The sequence below is a fragment of the Pinus tabuliformis genome, chromosome 5_2 (genome assembly GCF_031772625.1).
Source record: "Pinus tabuliformis cultivar Carrire ecotype Pingquan chromosome 5_2, CPIR1, whole genome shotgun sequence".
Classification (NCBI taxonomy): Eukaryota; Viridiplantae; Streptophyta; class Pinopsida; order Pinales; family Pinaceae; genus Pinus; species Pinus tabuliformis.
In genome coordinates this window covers 954,989,891-955,002,746 of record NC_142306.1, presented here as the reverse complement: position 1 = coordinate 955,002,746, position 12,856 = coordinate 954,989,891, and the positions used below count along the sequence as shown (strand labels likewise).

General features: G+C 39.2%; 1 pseudogene; it reads right to left on the bottom strand.

Annotated features, from left to right (window-relative positions):
• Positions 1-578: 578 nt before the first annotated feature.
• LOC149162439 (phospholipase A1-II 1 pseudogene) lies at positions 579-2,010 on the bottom strand (annotated as a pseudogene).
• Positions 2,011-12,856: the final 10,846 nt, after the last annotated feature.

Here is a 12,856-nt window from a genome sequence, read left to right as displayed (position 1 = left end):
GGATGGAAAGGATTTGTTATACATGTGAGAATAGGAATATTGAGGATGAAAACCACTTTTTCTTAGAGTGCCCCGCCTACAATCACATTAGATCTCAATTTCACAATTTTGTTACAATACGACTTTCCCAGCCTTTTACAATGTCAAAATTATAGTGACCTTGAGAGGCTTCTCTCCAAACTTTTTGATTAAATCAAAATAAATAATTTGTTTCTTTAGATCCTATAGACCAAGGTTTGGTCTCAGTGGAAGCAGAAGTTAACCACCATCATTATCATATAATTTTAATTTTAAATTTTGTAAAAAAAAAATTTAAATTAAAGTGTGTTAAATTGTTTCTCAAGTTTTTATATATTCATTCATGAGAAAAAAGACGATGTTGCGTTTAAATTGAAATTTGTTAAATTGTTTCCTAGGATTCTAGATATTGATCTATCATACGATTAATTTTAGATTGAATTATCTTAATTTCATAGGATTAACTCTGGATTGAATTATTTTAATCAGTAGAAATTTCCAAAGCAACTTATTTATTAGGTAAGAAAATAATAAGGATATTTATTATAATAAATAAATATAATAAAAGTGGTGGATATATATCTATATCAACCATTGTTATTAATGTGATATCGGCTGCATGCATGCATCTCACTGAGAAGACCGCGATGACTAATCCTCGTCGTTAGGCAGTGGACGATATTCAAGCGGGGGTTGGGCCATTCGCCAGTGCCCGTCCTTCTCCTGTACCATCCCTCTATTCTTCTCCAACCACCAAGAATCGGGAACCAAATACTCCTCCTTCAACCAATCTAGCCACTTGTTAACAAGGGCAATATCTCGGTCAACCTCCAGTTTAAACGCTTCGCCTTGGCCCCGCGTGCCGGCCACAGCGTGCAAGTACGCTTCCAGGTTGTGCCAGCAGATCATGTTTCCCGGATTATTCAAGTACGGGGATTTGCCGGTATCGACTCGTAGCTCGACACCGACGTCTGCGTAGCCCACTAACGGATACAGCGGGACGATGTCGGGCTTATTGATGATACGCAGGACTCTGAGGTCGGGGAGCTTGTCGATCACTTTCTTGAATGCATCGTTGCCCACTCGGGGGCTGGCGAAGACGATGGCCGTCACGGGAATCGGTGTGGCTCTGCCACGGGGTTTATTGAGGCCGTTGATGACGATGTCGAAGGCGCAGAGGGTGGCCAGGGCGGCGCCGAGGCTGTGGCCGGTGGTTGTGATGCTGATATCCTCCTCGTCCTTATATATTTCCAGCAGCCGCTTGAGCTCTTGCAGGACTTGGTCTCTGGCGCAGGTTTTGTTGAATGGCGAGCGGGGGTCGTCGGAGGTGTAGATAGAAAACCAACCCCTTTGCACTCTCGCATCGTGTCTGGCCACCCTGTCGGTCTCTTCGTCGAGGTCCGTTCGATCGGGGAAGAGAGTCGACACCGCGACCTGGCCGGGGTCGAAGTCGTCCATCCACTCGAGACTTTGGACGGTGCCTCTCCACGCGATTGTGATGTCGCGCCGCCCGTATTGGGCTTTTCCGGCGTCGGTAACGTGGGCAACGTAGCCCATCCAGTTGGACTCGCGGCTCCAGGCCTCGCGGGAGAGGGACCACAGAAGAAAAGCTAGCGGCATATTGATGGCGGAGGTGGCGTAGATGAATCTGGAGAGTTGGTATCCCCACTGTGTTGGCCCCTTTGTTAACCCGAGATCGTCGAAGAAACGAGGGCCACCGTATCTGGAGCTGCCTGCGTATTTGGAGCGGCGATCTCTGATGAATGCATCGTAGGTTGCCGCAGAATGGTTGCCGTAGATGAGAATGTTTTTACGGAGATCAGGGTCAAGAGGGTCCGTCAGTCCCTCCCACTGGTGGCTTCCCTGTAGTATTCTCCATCTCTCAGCGATGCTCGCTCCTGCACCCATACTCCCTCTCTCCCTCCGATGCCAATGAGTTTCGATCGCTTATTTCCAGGCGGCTACATGTGGGCTAAAATACAAGCTCCCCCGACTAATTATTTGTAAACTATTTAGCCTATAATTTGTCAATACTAGTGGCTTAGTGTGATAATTTTAGTGGCGTGTAATCAAACTGGGTTAGGTTTAGGTTGCTTATTCAACACCGCTTTTCAACTGGCGTACGTATTTGACTCTTCGTAGTTGCGTGGGTGGCCGTTGGACGAAGACCGGGGTTTTAGTTCAGTGTCCATGGTACGTCAAACAAGTAAAGGAGACATTATCATAAAAAAACAGAAGGAGACGGTGGAATTACTGAAATTTTCCATCGAGAACCCGTCTGTAGTGACTGGTTGGATGTATGTTCCTACATAAGCGCGCCTTACGTATGGTGTTTGTCTTTGTGATTACATTATACACGTCTCAACCTTGCATGTGAGAAACAATCACTAAATAAAGTGTATAGGAGGTGCACTGACAAGGAATTTATTCGCCTATAGGGGTCTGTATAGTAATCGGCTTTCCATAATTTTAACTTTATTTAAAGAAAATTGACGGGTTTGTTGGGATTTCAATTTAATAAAATAAATCTAGGGTTGAAATTTATACTAAACCCTAATATTGTATGTTTCTTTTATTCATAAATCTTCAAAATCCATGAGCAATTGTTGTCACTTCAGTGATCATAGGAAGAAAGGGTGAATAAAGCATGGCCAATACTTACTTAAAATCACCTTCTAATTTTAAAATCTATATAAATTTAATGGTTAAGTAGTATATATTTAAAAATTAAATATTAAAAATATATAAAATTTCTCATAATATAAACATTTTTAAAATTTAAATTAGACATGGAATTTTTTTTCTTTTATTGCCTTCTCAACTTTCTAAACCTTTCGAGACAATATTGAAATTTTTAAGCTATCAAAGGTGAGATTATTGCAAATTTATTCCAAATATCAAAACTCCCAATTGGATCTATTGCAAATCTATTCCAAACACCAAAATTTTAGAAGTGAAAGTTGGTGATGAGATTTGCTGTCACATTGCTTGTATCCTGTACACTAAAAACCTACTTCCAAAAATTTAAGCACTAGTAAAATTACTGACAAATCGATTCCAAACACCAAAAAATAAGATTCTACCACTATTTATTTTAGCTTTACATGCCACCACTCTATTAATGTAAATATCCCATAAACTCTGAACCAGATCTCCTTTGGAGCCCGCAGACGATAAACTACTTATCCTGTACACGAATCAAATTTTTGCCGAACTATTCGATATACGAATCGAATTGCAGAATTTTTGTATTTGTTTCTGCAATACGAGCAGAAATTTTACGCTGAATCGAATTGCCTAATTTTCGGCATTTTTTTCTTATCCATTTGATTATGTTGAATTTATGTCATGTATTATGTGTGCTTGTTTTGCAGGTAACAGTGGAGTTTGTAACAACGAGGGATTCATCGGCAGCAAGAATAGTGTATCTGGTGTACAAGGCCGGCAACGCCTGCGCTAACTTGCTTAAAAAATCTCAATCTACCAAAATATTTGAAGTATATTTTCAATCTTGTTTAAGTTGTATTTTTCTTTTATTTTCTTTCCTTTGCCTTTTGATTCACTTGTTATGGCGAAAAAAGTATATGCACCTCTGCATTTGATGCGGGCTAAATTCATTCAAATTCCACATTTTCGCATTGCATTTCCATGTCTACCTACCTTCTCATTTAAAATTTCCTCTTGATCAAGAAACTATATCGTTCTGGTTGGGGTTCTGGTCGTGACAACCAACTTCCTACAATCTATCTATCAGCCCTCACAGACCTGCAAAAATTAAATCTTCAGTTACAATTGGTTTCAGCGATTTCCATTAATGAATTGGCTAAGATGTCCGAAATAATAATTCCAATCACCGCAATAAACAACCCCCGACAACAGCCATACTTGTCAGAGTTATTTTTGCAGGTTTCTTCTTTATTTGAAGATGGAAGTACTGAAGCGAGGCCTGAAGTTGAACGTATTTTTGCAGGTTGCCTCTCTGTTTGAAGATGGAAGGAATCATTTCGAAATGCAGCAAGAAATTTAAAACAGTCAATGTACTTTGGTAACTAGATATGGGCAAACATTCATTCAGCCACTATTGCCCACACTCCATAAACACCTGCCATCAACAACAACATCATATTAATTATTTTTGCTCTGTCATGAATTAAATGTAAAATTGTATGTTGAGTTAAATATGAATGTAAAATTCATTTTGAGAGGTTAGAGAGTAAGAGGTCAGAGAAAAAGAGTTGAGTTAAATATGAATGTAAAATTCATTTTGAGAGGTTAGAGAGAAAGAGGTCAGAGAAAAAGAGAGGGCGAGTCTATGGGGAGAAAATGGTGGAATAAATTTTGATGGGCGCGTGAAAACAATAGTTACTGTGTTTTAATGTGTGTTATTCCACATAAGTGTAAATTACCATAAAACCATTGTTTTACTTGGCTCTCATTTGTATTTTCATGTTTAAGAATTCAATACTAAGTTTTAGTGTGTTGCTCCAAACCTCTATGGGGAGAAAATGGTGGAATAAATTTTGATGGGCGCGTGAAAACAATAGTTACTGTGTTTTAATGTGTGTTATTCCACATAAGTGTAAATTACCATAAAACCATTGTTTTACTTGGCTCTCATTGTATTTTCATGTTTAAGAATTCAATACTAAGTTTTAGTGTGTTGCTCCAAACCTACTTTGTTATTTTTGCAGTGAGTGAATATTATTCATTAATCTCTTATATAGCTCAGCCCTGCCGAAAATCCAAGTTTGTGAAATCAGCTTTGCAGAAAATCCAAGTTTGTGAAATCAACTTTGCTTGGGCGAAGCTAGCTGTGCTAAAGTATCTTTGCGTGAATCATAATTTTGCCCCTGGACGAAAATTAAATTTACTAAATATTTCTAACATGGTAGTAGAGCGGGTTAAATATTGTTAGTGTAAAAACAAGTGTTTCTAACATGGTATCATAGCAGGTTAAATATTGTTAGTGTAAAAACAAGTGTTTTTACTAGGAGTAAGAATTGTTTTGAGGGTAGATTGTTTTTAGCATATTTACTAGCAGGTAGAAAGTTTTATTCACTTAGAAATGGCAAGATCAAGCACAAGCTTGACTAATCCTCAAATACCTCAGTTTAATGGCAAAAATTATGATTATTGGGCTATTACAATGAAGACCCCGTTTTCTTCTCAAGACATTTGGGATTTGGTGGAGAATGGTTTTCAAGAACTAGCAGATGCAATCGCAACAAGAAGAAGGATTCAAAAGCCCTGTTTTATATTTTTCAAGCAGTGCATGAAAGTATTTTCCCAAGGGTTGCAGCAACAATGAAGTCTAAGCAAGCATGGGACACCCTTCAGACAACCTACCAAGGCATGGCAAAAGTCAAGACATCAATGCTGCAAATGTTGAGGAGAGATTTTGAAACAAGAATATAGATTCGTTTTTTACACATGTAAGTGGACTAGTTACTCAAATCAGGTCTCATGGTGAGACACTTGAGGAAAGAAGAATAGTTGAGAAAGTTTTGAGAAGTTTGCCAGCAAGGTTTGAGATCATTGTTGTGGCCATAGAAGAGACAAAGGACCTCTCACAGTTCTCAGTGGATGAGCTTAATGCATCACTGATTTCTCATGAACATAGACTGAATAGAGCAACAAGCTCCTCATTGGAACATGCCTTCAAGACACAAGTATCATTTGGTCAAGGTCGGGCAGAGGAAGATCATATGTTAGAGGAAGAGGAAGAATCCCACACAGAGGTGGAAGAAGCATCCCTTCAAGCTCAAATGGAAGAGGCAGCAATCAACATCCAAGTTAAGATCCAAGCCAAAATCCAGCACAAGGTTAGAGGTATGATAAATCTTAAGTTCAATGTCATTACTGTAAGAAGTATGGTCATTATGCAAATGAATGTAGAAAAAAGCAATATGACATTAGTAACAAACCAAGTGTAAATTTCACAAGAGAAAATCAGAACCATGATATCATGTTTTTAGCTTGTAATATAGCACAAGAAAAATAGAGTGATATATGATATCTAGATTCAAGGTGTAGCCACCACATGTCAAGAAACATAGAAATGTTTTTTGATCTAGATGAAAGTGTGAATTATGAAGTGACATTAGGGACTGATAGCAAAGTATCTGTCATGGGAAAAGGAAGAGTTAATATCCTAACAAATAAGGGGGAGAAGAAATACATCTCAGATGTTTACTTTGTCCCCGGTCTGAAACATAATCTCATGAGCATTGGATAGCTCATGCAGAAAGGCTACAATGTCTTCTTCAAAAATGATGTGTGCACAATTTTGGATAGGCCTCAAAGTAGATATCTGATTGCAAAGGTTCAGATGACAAACAATAGAATTTTTCCCCTAAAAATAATATCGGATTTGCAGAAAGAATGTGCACAAGCACAACTATCTATGAACTCACAAGAAGATGGAAGAAAAGAGGCAACTGTCACACAAGTAAACTTTCAAGCAGAGGTAAAAGATGAAAACTGGTTATGGCACTTGAGATTTGGACATCTCAACTTTGGAGGTTTGAATTTGCTGCATAGGAAAGACATGGTGAAGGTCACTCATAGAAAAACCAGACAACATATGTGAAGGATGTATCTTGGACAAGCAACAGAGAGAGACATTTCCAGTAGGAAAGTCAGTGAGGGGAAAGGCACCTTTAGAGATTGTCCACTCAGATTTGTAGACACCATCAATTGGTGGCCGTTACTATGTATTGACCTTCATAGATGACTACACAAGGAAGACATGGGTCTTTCTCCTAAAACGGAAAAGTGAAGTGTTTGAGTTCTTTCGCCAATACAAGGCTCTTGTTGAAAAGCAAAGTGGACATTACATCAAAGTCCTTAGGACTGACAGAGGTGGAGAATACATCTCAAATGAATTCCTTCGATTTTGCAGGGAGCATGGAATTCACAAGCAATTTACAACAAGATATACACCGTAGCAAAATGGTGTGGCAGAAAGAAATAATAGGACCATTATGGAAATGGCAAGGAGTATGTTGAAGGCAAAGCATTTGCCAAATGACTATTGGGCTGAAGCTGTCGCTTGTGCAGCATATATCTTGAATAGATGTCCAAGCAAAAGCGTCCAGAACATTGTTCTTGAAGAGGCATGGAGTGGAAGCAAATAAAATGTCACTCACATGAGAGTTTTTAAATGTGTAGTATATGCACATGTCCCTGATGAGTTAAGGAAGAAGTTGGACAACAAGGGGGAGGAATGTATATTTGTTGGATACAGTGATGAATCCAAGGCATACAAGCTCTACAATCCATCAACCAAGAAGTTCATAATTAGCAGGGATGTGCAGTTCATAGAAGAGGAAGCATGGGATGGAAGTTTAGAAAATACAGTCAATGTCAAAGCATGCATACCATATGAGGACAAAGAGGAATTAACAACAACAAGCAATTCTTCAACAGTGACTTCCTCTACTCCTATTCAAGCACAACAAGAAACACCATCAACAAATAATAGGACAGTTTCACGCAGCCAAGCAAGTGCTTCTCCAAGCACATTGCGAAGTGCGACACCAAGAGACATGTCAAGCCCATCTTCAACAAGCACAAGAAGACCAAAGTTCAAAAAATTAAATGAAATTTATGAGCAAGATGAAGTTGATAGTGGCACAGGTCTGAATTCCTTATTTGCATTATTTTGTCATGTAGATGACCCAATCCACTTTGAAGATGCATTCAAAGAAGAAAAATGGGTTGCGGCAATGGAGGAAGAAATAGAAGCAATAAAAAGGAATGACACATGGGAGTTAGTAATATGAAAATGAAACTACTTGTTTTCACTGTTCAAGGTATTCATTTCCATTAAATTATATGTGTGAATTGTTACTGATGTATTGCAATTGAAACAAAGTGATTTTGGTAAATTTCTGAGTCTTATGTGTGAAGAAGTGTTATTTCATTTTACTGTTTAGCATATCAAATCTGAGAAACACAGCAAGATAAATTCACATAATATAACACAATAGCTGATAAGGCAGTTCACCGCTCTTGGGCTATGTCTGCCGGGTCCAAGGCCCCCAAATGGGCATGTCTTTGCTCTTATTAGATGCTCAAAATGGTTATACAGTGATAATAAAGCCTAAACAGAAAAAATAAGCTGTGACAATGAGTTCAGAACACAGAAAACAATCAAGAATGACTTTTGTTTCACCTCCAATGGCTAACCATAGCCCAATACAGCTCCAACACTCCCTAGGCCCTGATGGCTCTCCAAGCTTATTTGCTGAAAAAACACCTGAAAATGAGTTCTGATGGCTTTGAAACTTGTACCATAGGCTCTGGAATGTTTAGAATACCTAGAATATAAAAAAAAAATCGCTCCAAAAGGATCTCTTTAGCCAAAGTTATGACCTCTAGAAGTTTTTGTCCAGTTTGACCAAAAAGACTCCACTAAATGTGGGTTAACTGCAGTTAATCTCGCTAATTTTAGCAACCACGCCTAAAATTTCGGACTCTGCCAAACTGACCACCAATTCTAACTGTAACCTCCGGGCTTAAACCGCGCGCATGAGACCACGTGGATGGTGGTTAAGGTGGGCTGGCGGGGTTGACATTACCTGTAACTGCCGATGGAACTGCTGCATGTGACCACATAACTGACCTTAACCACTGGGTTTGGAGTTTATCCACCGATTTAGCCTGTGGTTTTCGAGTCTTGGTCATATGGTTAGGGGCTAGACCCTTTCTGCCCCCAACTCAACTTTAATCAAGCTTTAAATATAAAATGAAACCATAGGTTGTTAAGAACCATGGTGTAGGCGGGCCGGTCGGCCCTGTGCACTGGTAGCGCAGAGACCTGCAATCGAATCCTGCGAAGTGCCATATAACTTTTCCATACCACAGACCTGCAGACTTGGCGCCACGTGGTGGCTTCCGAGCTTGCCACGTGTTGGCCCCTGATTGGTCCTCCAAAATGGAATATTCCCGCGAATATTTTGGGGAATATTCCTTGAAATATATATATATATATATATATATATAAATTTTTTTTTTAAATTCAAATTTTACAGTTTATTGGGCATTTTCAAAATGCGATAACTCCTCCATACGGTGTCAGATTTGAGTGCTATTCACGGCTACATGATCGTTTCAATGAGGCCTATCTGGTCGTTCTAGTTTCAACCAATTCTGAGAAATTCAAAATTTGAGCATTTTTTCCACTTAGGACATGATCACCTGATCACACCTCCCAAATGGGAAGCTTTTGGACCCCAAAATCTCTCTGATTACCGAAAATGAAGATGAGGAGACTGATTCTCCACTCTTCCAACCTTGAATAATTGAAATCTTCCTCACTTCATCAAATTGAGCTTCTCATAAAAAGATAAATGTTCCCTTGAATTCATTGACCGACCGTTGCTAAAATTGACTGAGTCATGATGCAAATTCTTGAAATTTGCAAAACAGCAACTATATTTTGCAGAAAGCATACTGTTTCTACAATGGTCAAACTTCAAAGAAGACTTAAAATAAAGTTCACCTTGCCAACTGTTCACATGGCGAATTTTTGCTGAATGAGCCCTGTACTTGTGCCGAATCCCGACCAAGTTTTCTTGCCATACCAATCTGCCATTCTGAAACCAACATTGACCCATGCTGAACTGTGTGCCCTCTTTGCTTGCATGCCTTTCCTTCTCATGGAATCTTGCACCGCTTTGCACCGACACTTTGTTCTCTGCACCGATCGACACCAAAGGTATCTTGTGCAACCTTTTGTCATCTTCTTTCAAAGACGAACTATTATCAGATTGAAACATATCATCATTTATATCAGCAATAATATGAAAAGGAAATTGTACAAAATCTTGTTGTTTAACCATCAACAAAGTCAGATTTTGACTTGCATTAACTAGCCTTTTCAATTGCCCTACATGGACTAAAGAAGATTCTAGCTTCTTCTTATGTGCTCTCACAATGTACTCTTTTCCATCCTTGAACAAGTGATACTTATTCTCATGGCGATGGAAGATTGCCTTTCTGTCAAATAAATATGGACTACCCAACACAACACCTATAATGTCAAGCGGTACTACATCCAGTTCAACCCAATCAACATAATGAGTTGTTATGGCGAAGCGCAAGATGCACTTCTTTAGGACTTGTAAGTTTGCATCCTTGCATATCCACCCTAGTGGATAAGGCTTTGGATGTGGAATTGTCCCAAGTTTCAGCTGTTTGACCAAGTCTTCTGAGATGAGATTAGCTTGAGACCCACTATCAAAAAGTGTGTCTAACTTTGTGTGGTTTGAGATTATCCTCACATGAAATAGATCTTTCCTCCTCTTTTCATTTTGAGTTTCTTTGTGACAGTTTAATGTGCTAGAACTGGGATTTGTTTCTTGTACAACCTCTTTCCCCTTTATGTTCTTTAATACCATGGTGATACTTTTTGTCTCATCACCTGATTCAGACCCTAAGTCCTATTCAACAGTTGCTACAGTTTTTTCCTTTTCTTTGGTTTTGTCTTTGGTTTTATATTTCTCTGGTTTCAACTCCGGATGAAGCTTCCAATAGTGATCTTCATCGTGGCTTGTTTTTGAACAGTTCTTGCAAAAGAATTTCCCTTTTTCCTTTCTAGAGTTTACAATTCTTTTTCTTCCTTTGCCTTTAAAATCACTATCCTCATTTCCATCAAAAGTGTTTTTCCCTCTAGTCTCTAAATGCGTAGCTTGTACACAAACTTCGTCTAGACTAGTAGGATTGAACATAAGGATAGTATGTTTAAGGTAGCTGTGCAAACCACCTATATATTTTAGCAAAGTGTCCTGAATTTGTAAGTCTACCCCTAATAAGAGTGCTCTTATCCTAAACTCTTGGGTGTAGTCTTGAACATTTTGTCCCTTTAGTTGTCTAAAGTTTTGCTAGTTCATTATAGCCTTTTGTATATGAGCAAGAGGATAAAATTGCTTCTTAACTGCGGAAATAAATTCATCCCATGATAAAGTAATCTTACCTTGTTTCTTAATTTCATTCTTGGTCTTGGCTTCCCACCATACCAATGCTGCTCCTTCCATCCTTAATGAGGCTAACTGAATCTTGGTGTCGTCATCATGTAAGTTCTGAATCCTTAAATAAACTTCCAACTGTCTTATCCAGTTGTCAAGTTTCTCTACATTGACTTCACCATTAAACATGGGTAATTCAAATTTAACATCTAGCTTTAAAAATGGGCTTTTCCGAGAAGATTTAGGCTTATGAGGTTGATTTACCGAGGTAGAGGATGGCGATGTAAAGGAAGAGGATGGCGATGGAGATGGCGAATCACCATTTACTCCATGTCCTTTCTTTGAATTTTCATCACCATTCTTTCCTCCTGAAGAGCCATATCCTTCTTTCTGATGTTTAGACCCTTCTCCAACCAACCTATCATTCCTTTCCTAGTATAATATTCTGACCATCTCAGTCATGTCCAAAAAAGCTTTTCTGAATACCCGTTCTTCTTCTTTTGGATCCATGTCTTCAGAAACTTCTCCTTCCCTTTCAGACATACTTGAAGCTTCTTCTAAGGCTATCAAGGGTGAATTAGAAGGTGGAGATAATGGCACCCCGGCCCTCCTTGCTTGAGGATTATCTTGCGTTCTAACCAATTGTCCTTTCCCTCTTTAAAGCTTAAGCCTGGTAAGCATTAAAACTTGCAAAATAGTCAAAAATATCTTTGCACAAAAGTAATACTCAAAACTTGAGCTCTGATACCAACTGATCTAAAAATGAAACTATTTGTTTTTACTGTTCAAGGTATTCATTTTCATTAAATTATATGTGCAAACTGTTATTGATGTCTTGTAACTGAAAGAAAGTGTTTTTGGTAAATTTTTGAGTCTTATGTGTGAAGGAGTGTTATTTCATTTTATTGTTTAGCATATCAAATCTGAAAAACACAGCAAGATAAATTCACATAATATAACATAGCAGCTGATAAGGCAGTTCACCCCTCCTAGGCTACGTCTGCTGGGTCCAAGGCCCCCAAATGGGCATGTCATTTCTCTTATTAGATGCTCAAAATGGTTATACAGTGATAAGAAAGCCTAAACATGCAAAATAAGCTGTGAAAATGAGTTCAGAACACAGAAAACAGCCAAGAATGACTTTTGTTTCACCTCCAATGGCTAACCGTAGCCCAATATAGCTCCAACACTCCCTGGGCCTTGATGGTTCTCCAAGCTTCTTCGCTGAAAAAACACCTGAAGATGAGCTCTGATGGCTCTGAAACCTATACCATTGGCTTGGAATGCTCAGAATACCAAAAATCAAAAAACAATTTGCTCCAAAAGGATCTCCCTAGCCAAAGTTATGACCTCTAGAAGTTTTTGTCCAGTTTGACAAAAAAAACTCCACTAAATGTGGGTTAATTGGAGTTAATCCCGCTAATTTTGGCAACTGCGCCTAAAATGGCGGACTCTGCCAAACTGACTGCCAATTCTGACCGTAACCTCCGGGCTTAAACCGCGTGCATGTGACCACATGGATGGCGGTTAAGGTGGGCTGGCGGGTTGGTTGACATTACCCGTAACTGCCGGCGGAACTGCTACATGTGACCACGTAACTGACCTTAACCGTCGGGTTTGGAGTTTATCTGTCGGTTTAGCCTGTGGTTTTCGAGCCTTAGTCATATGGTTAGGGGCTAGCCCCTTTCTGCCCCCAACTCAACTTTAATCAAGCTTTAAATATAAAATGAAACCATAGGTTGTTAAGAACCATGGTGTAGGTGGGTCGGTTGGGCCTGTGGGTTAGTAGCGCGGAGACCCGTGATCGAATCCTTCGAAGTGCCATATAATTTTGCCATACCACAGACTTGCAGACTTGGGGCCACGTG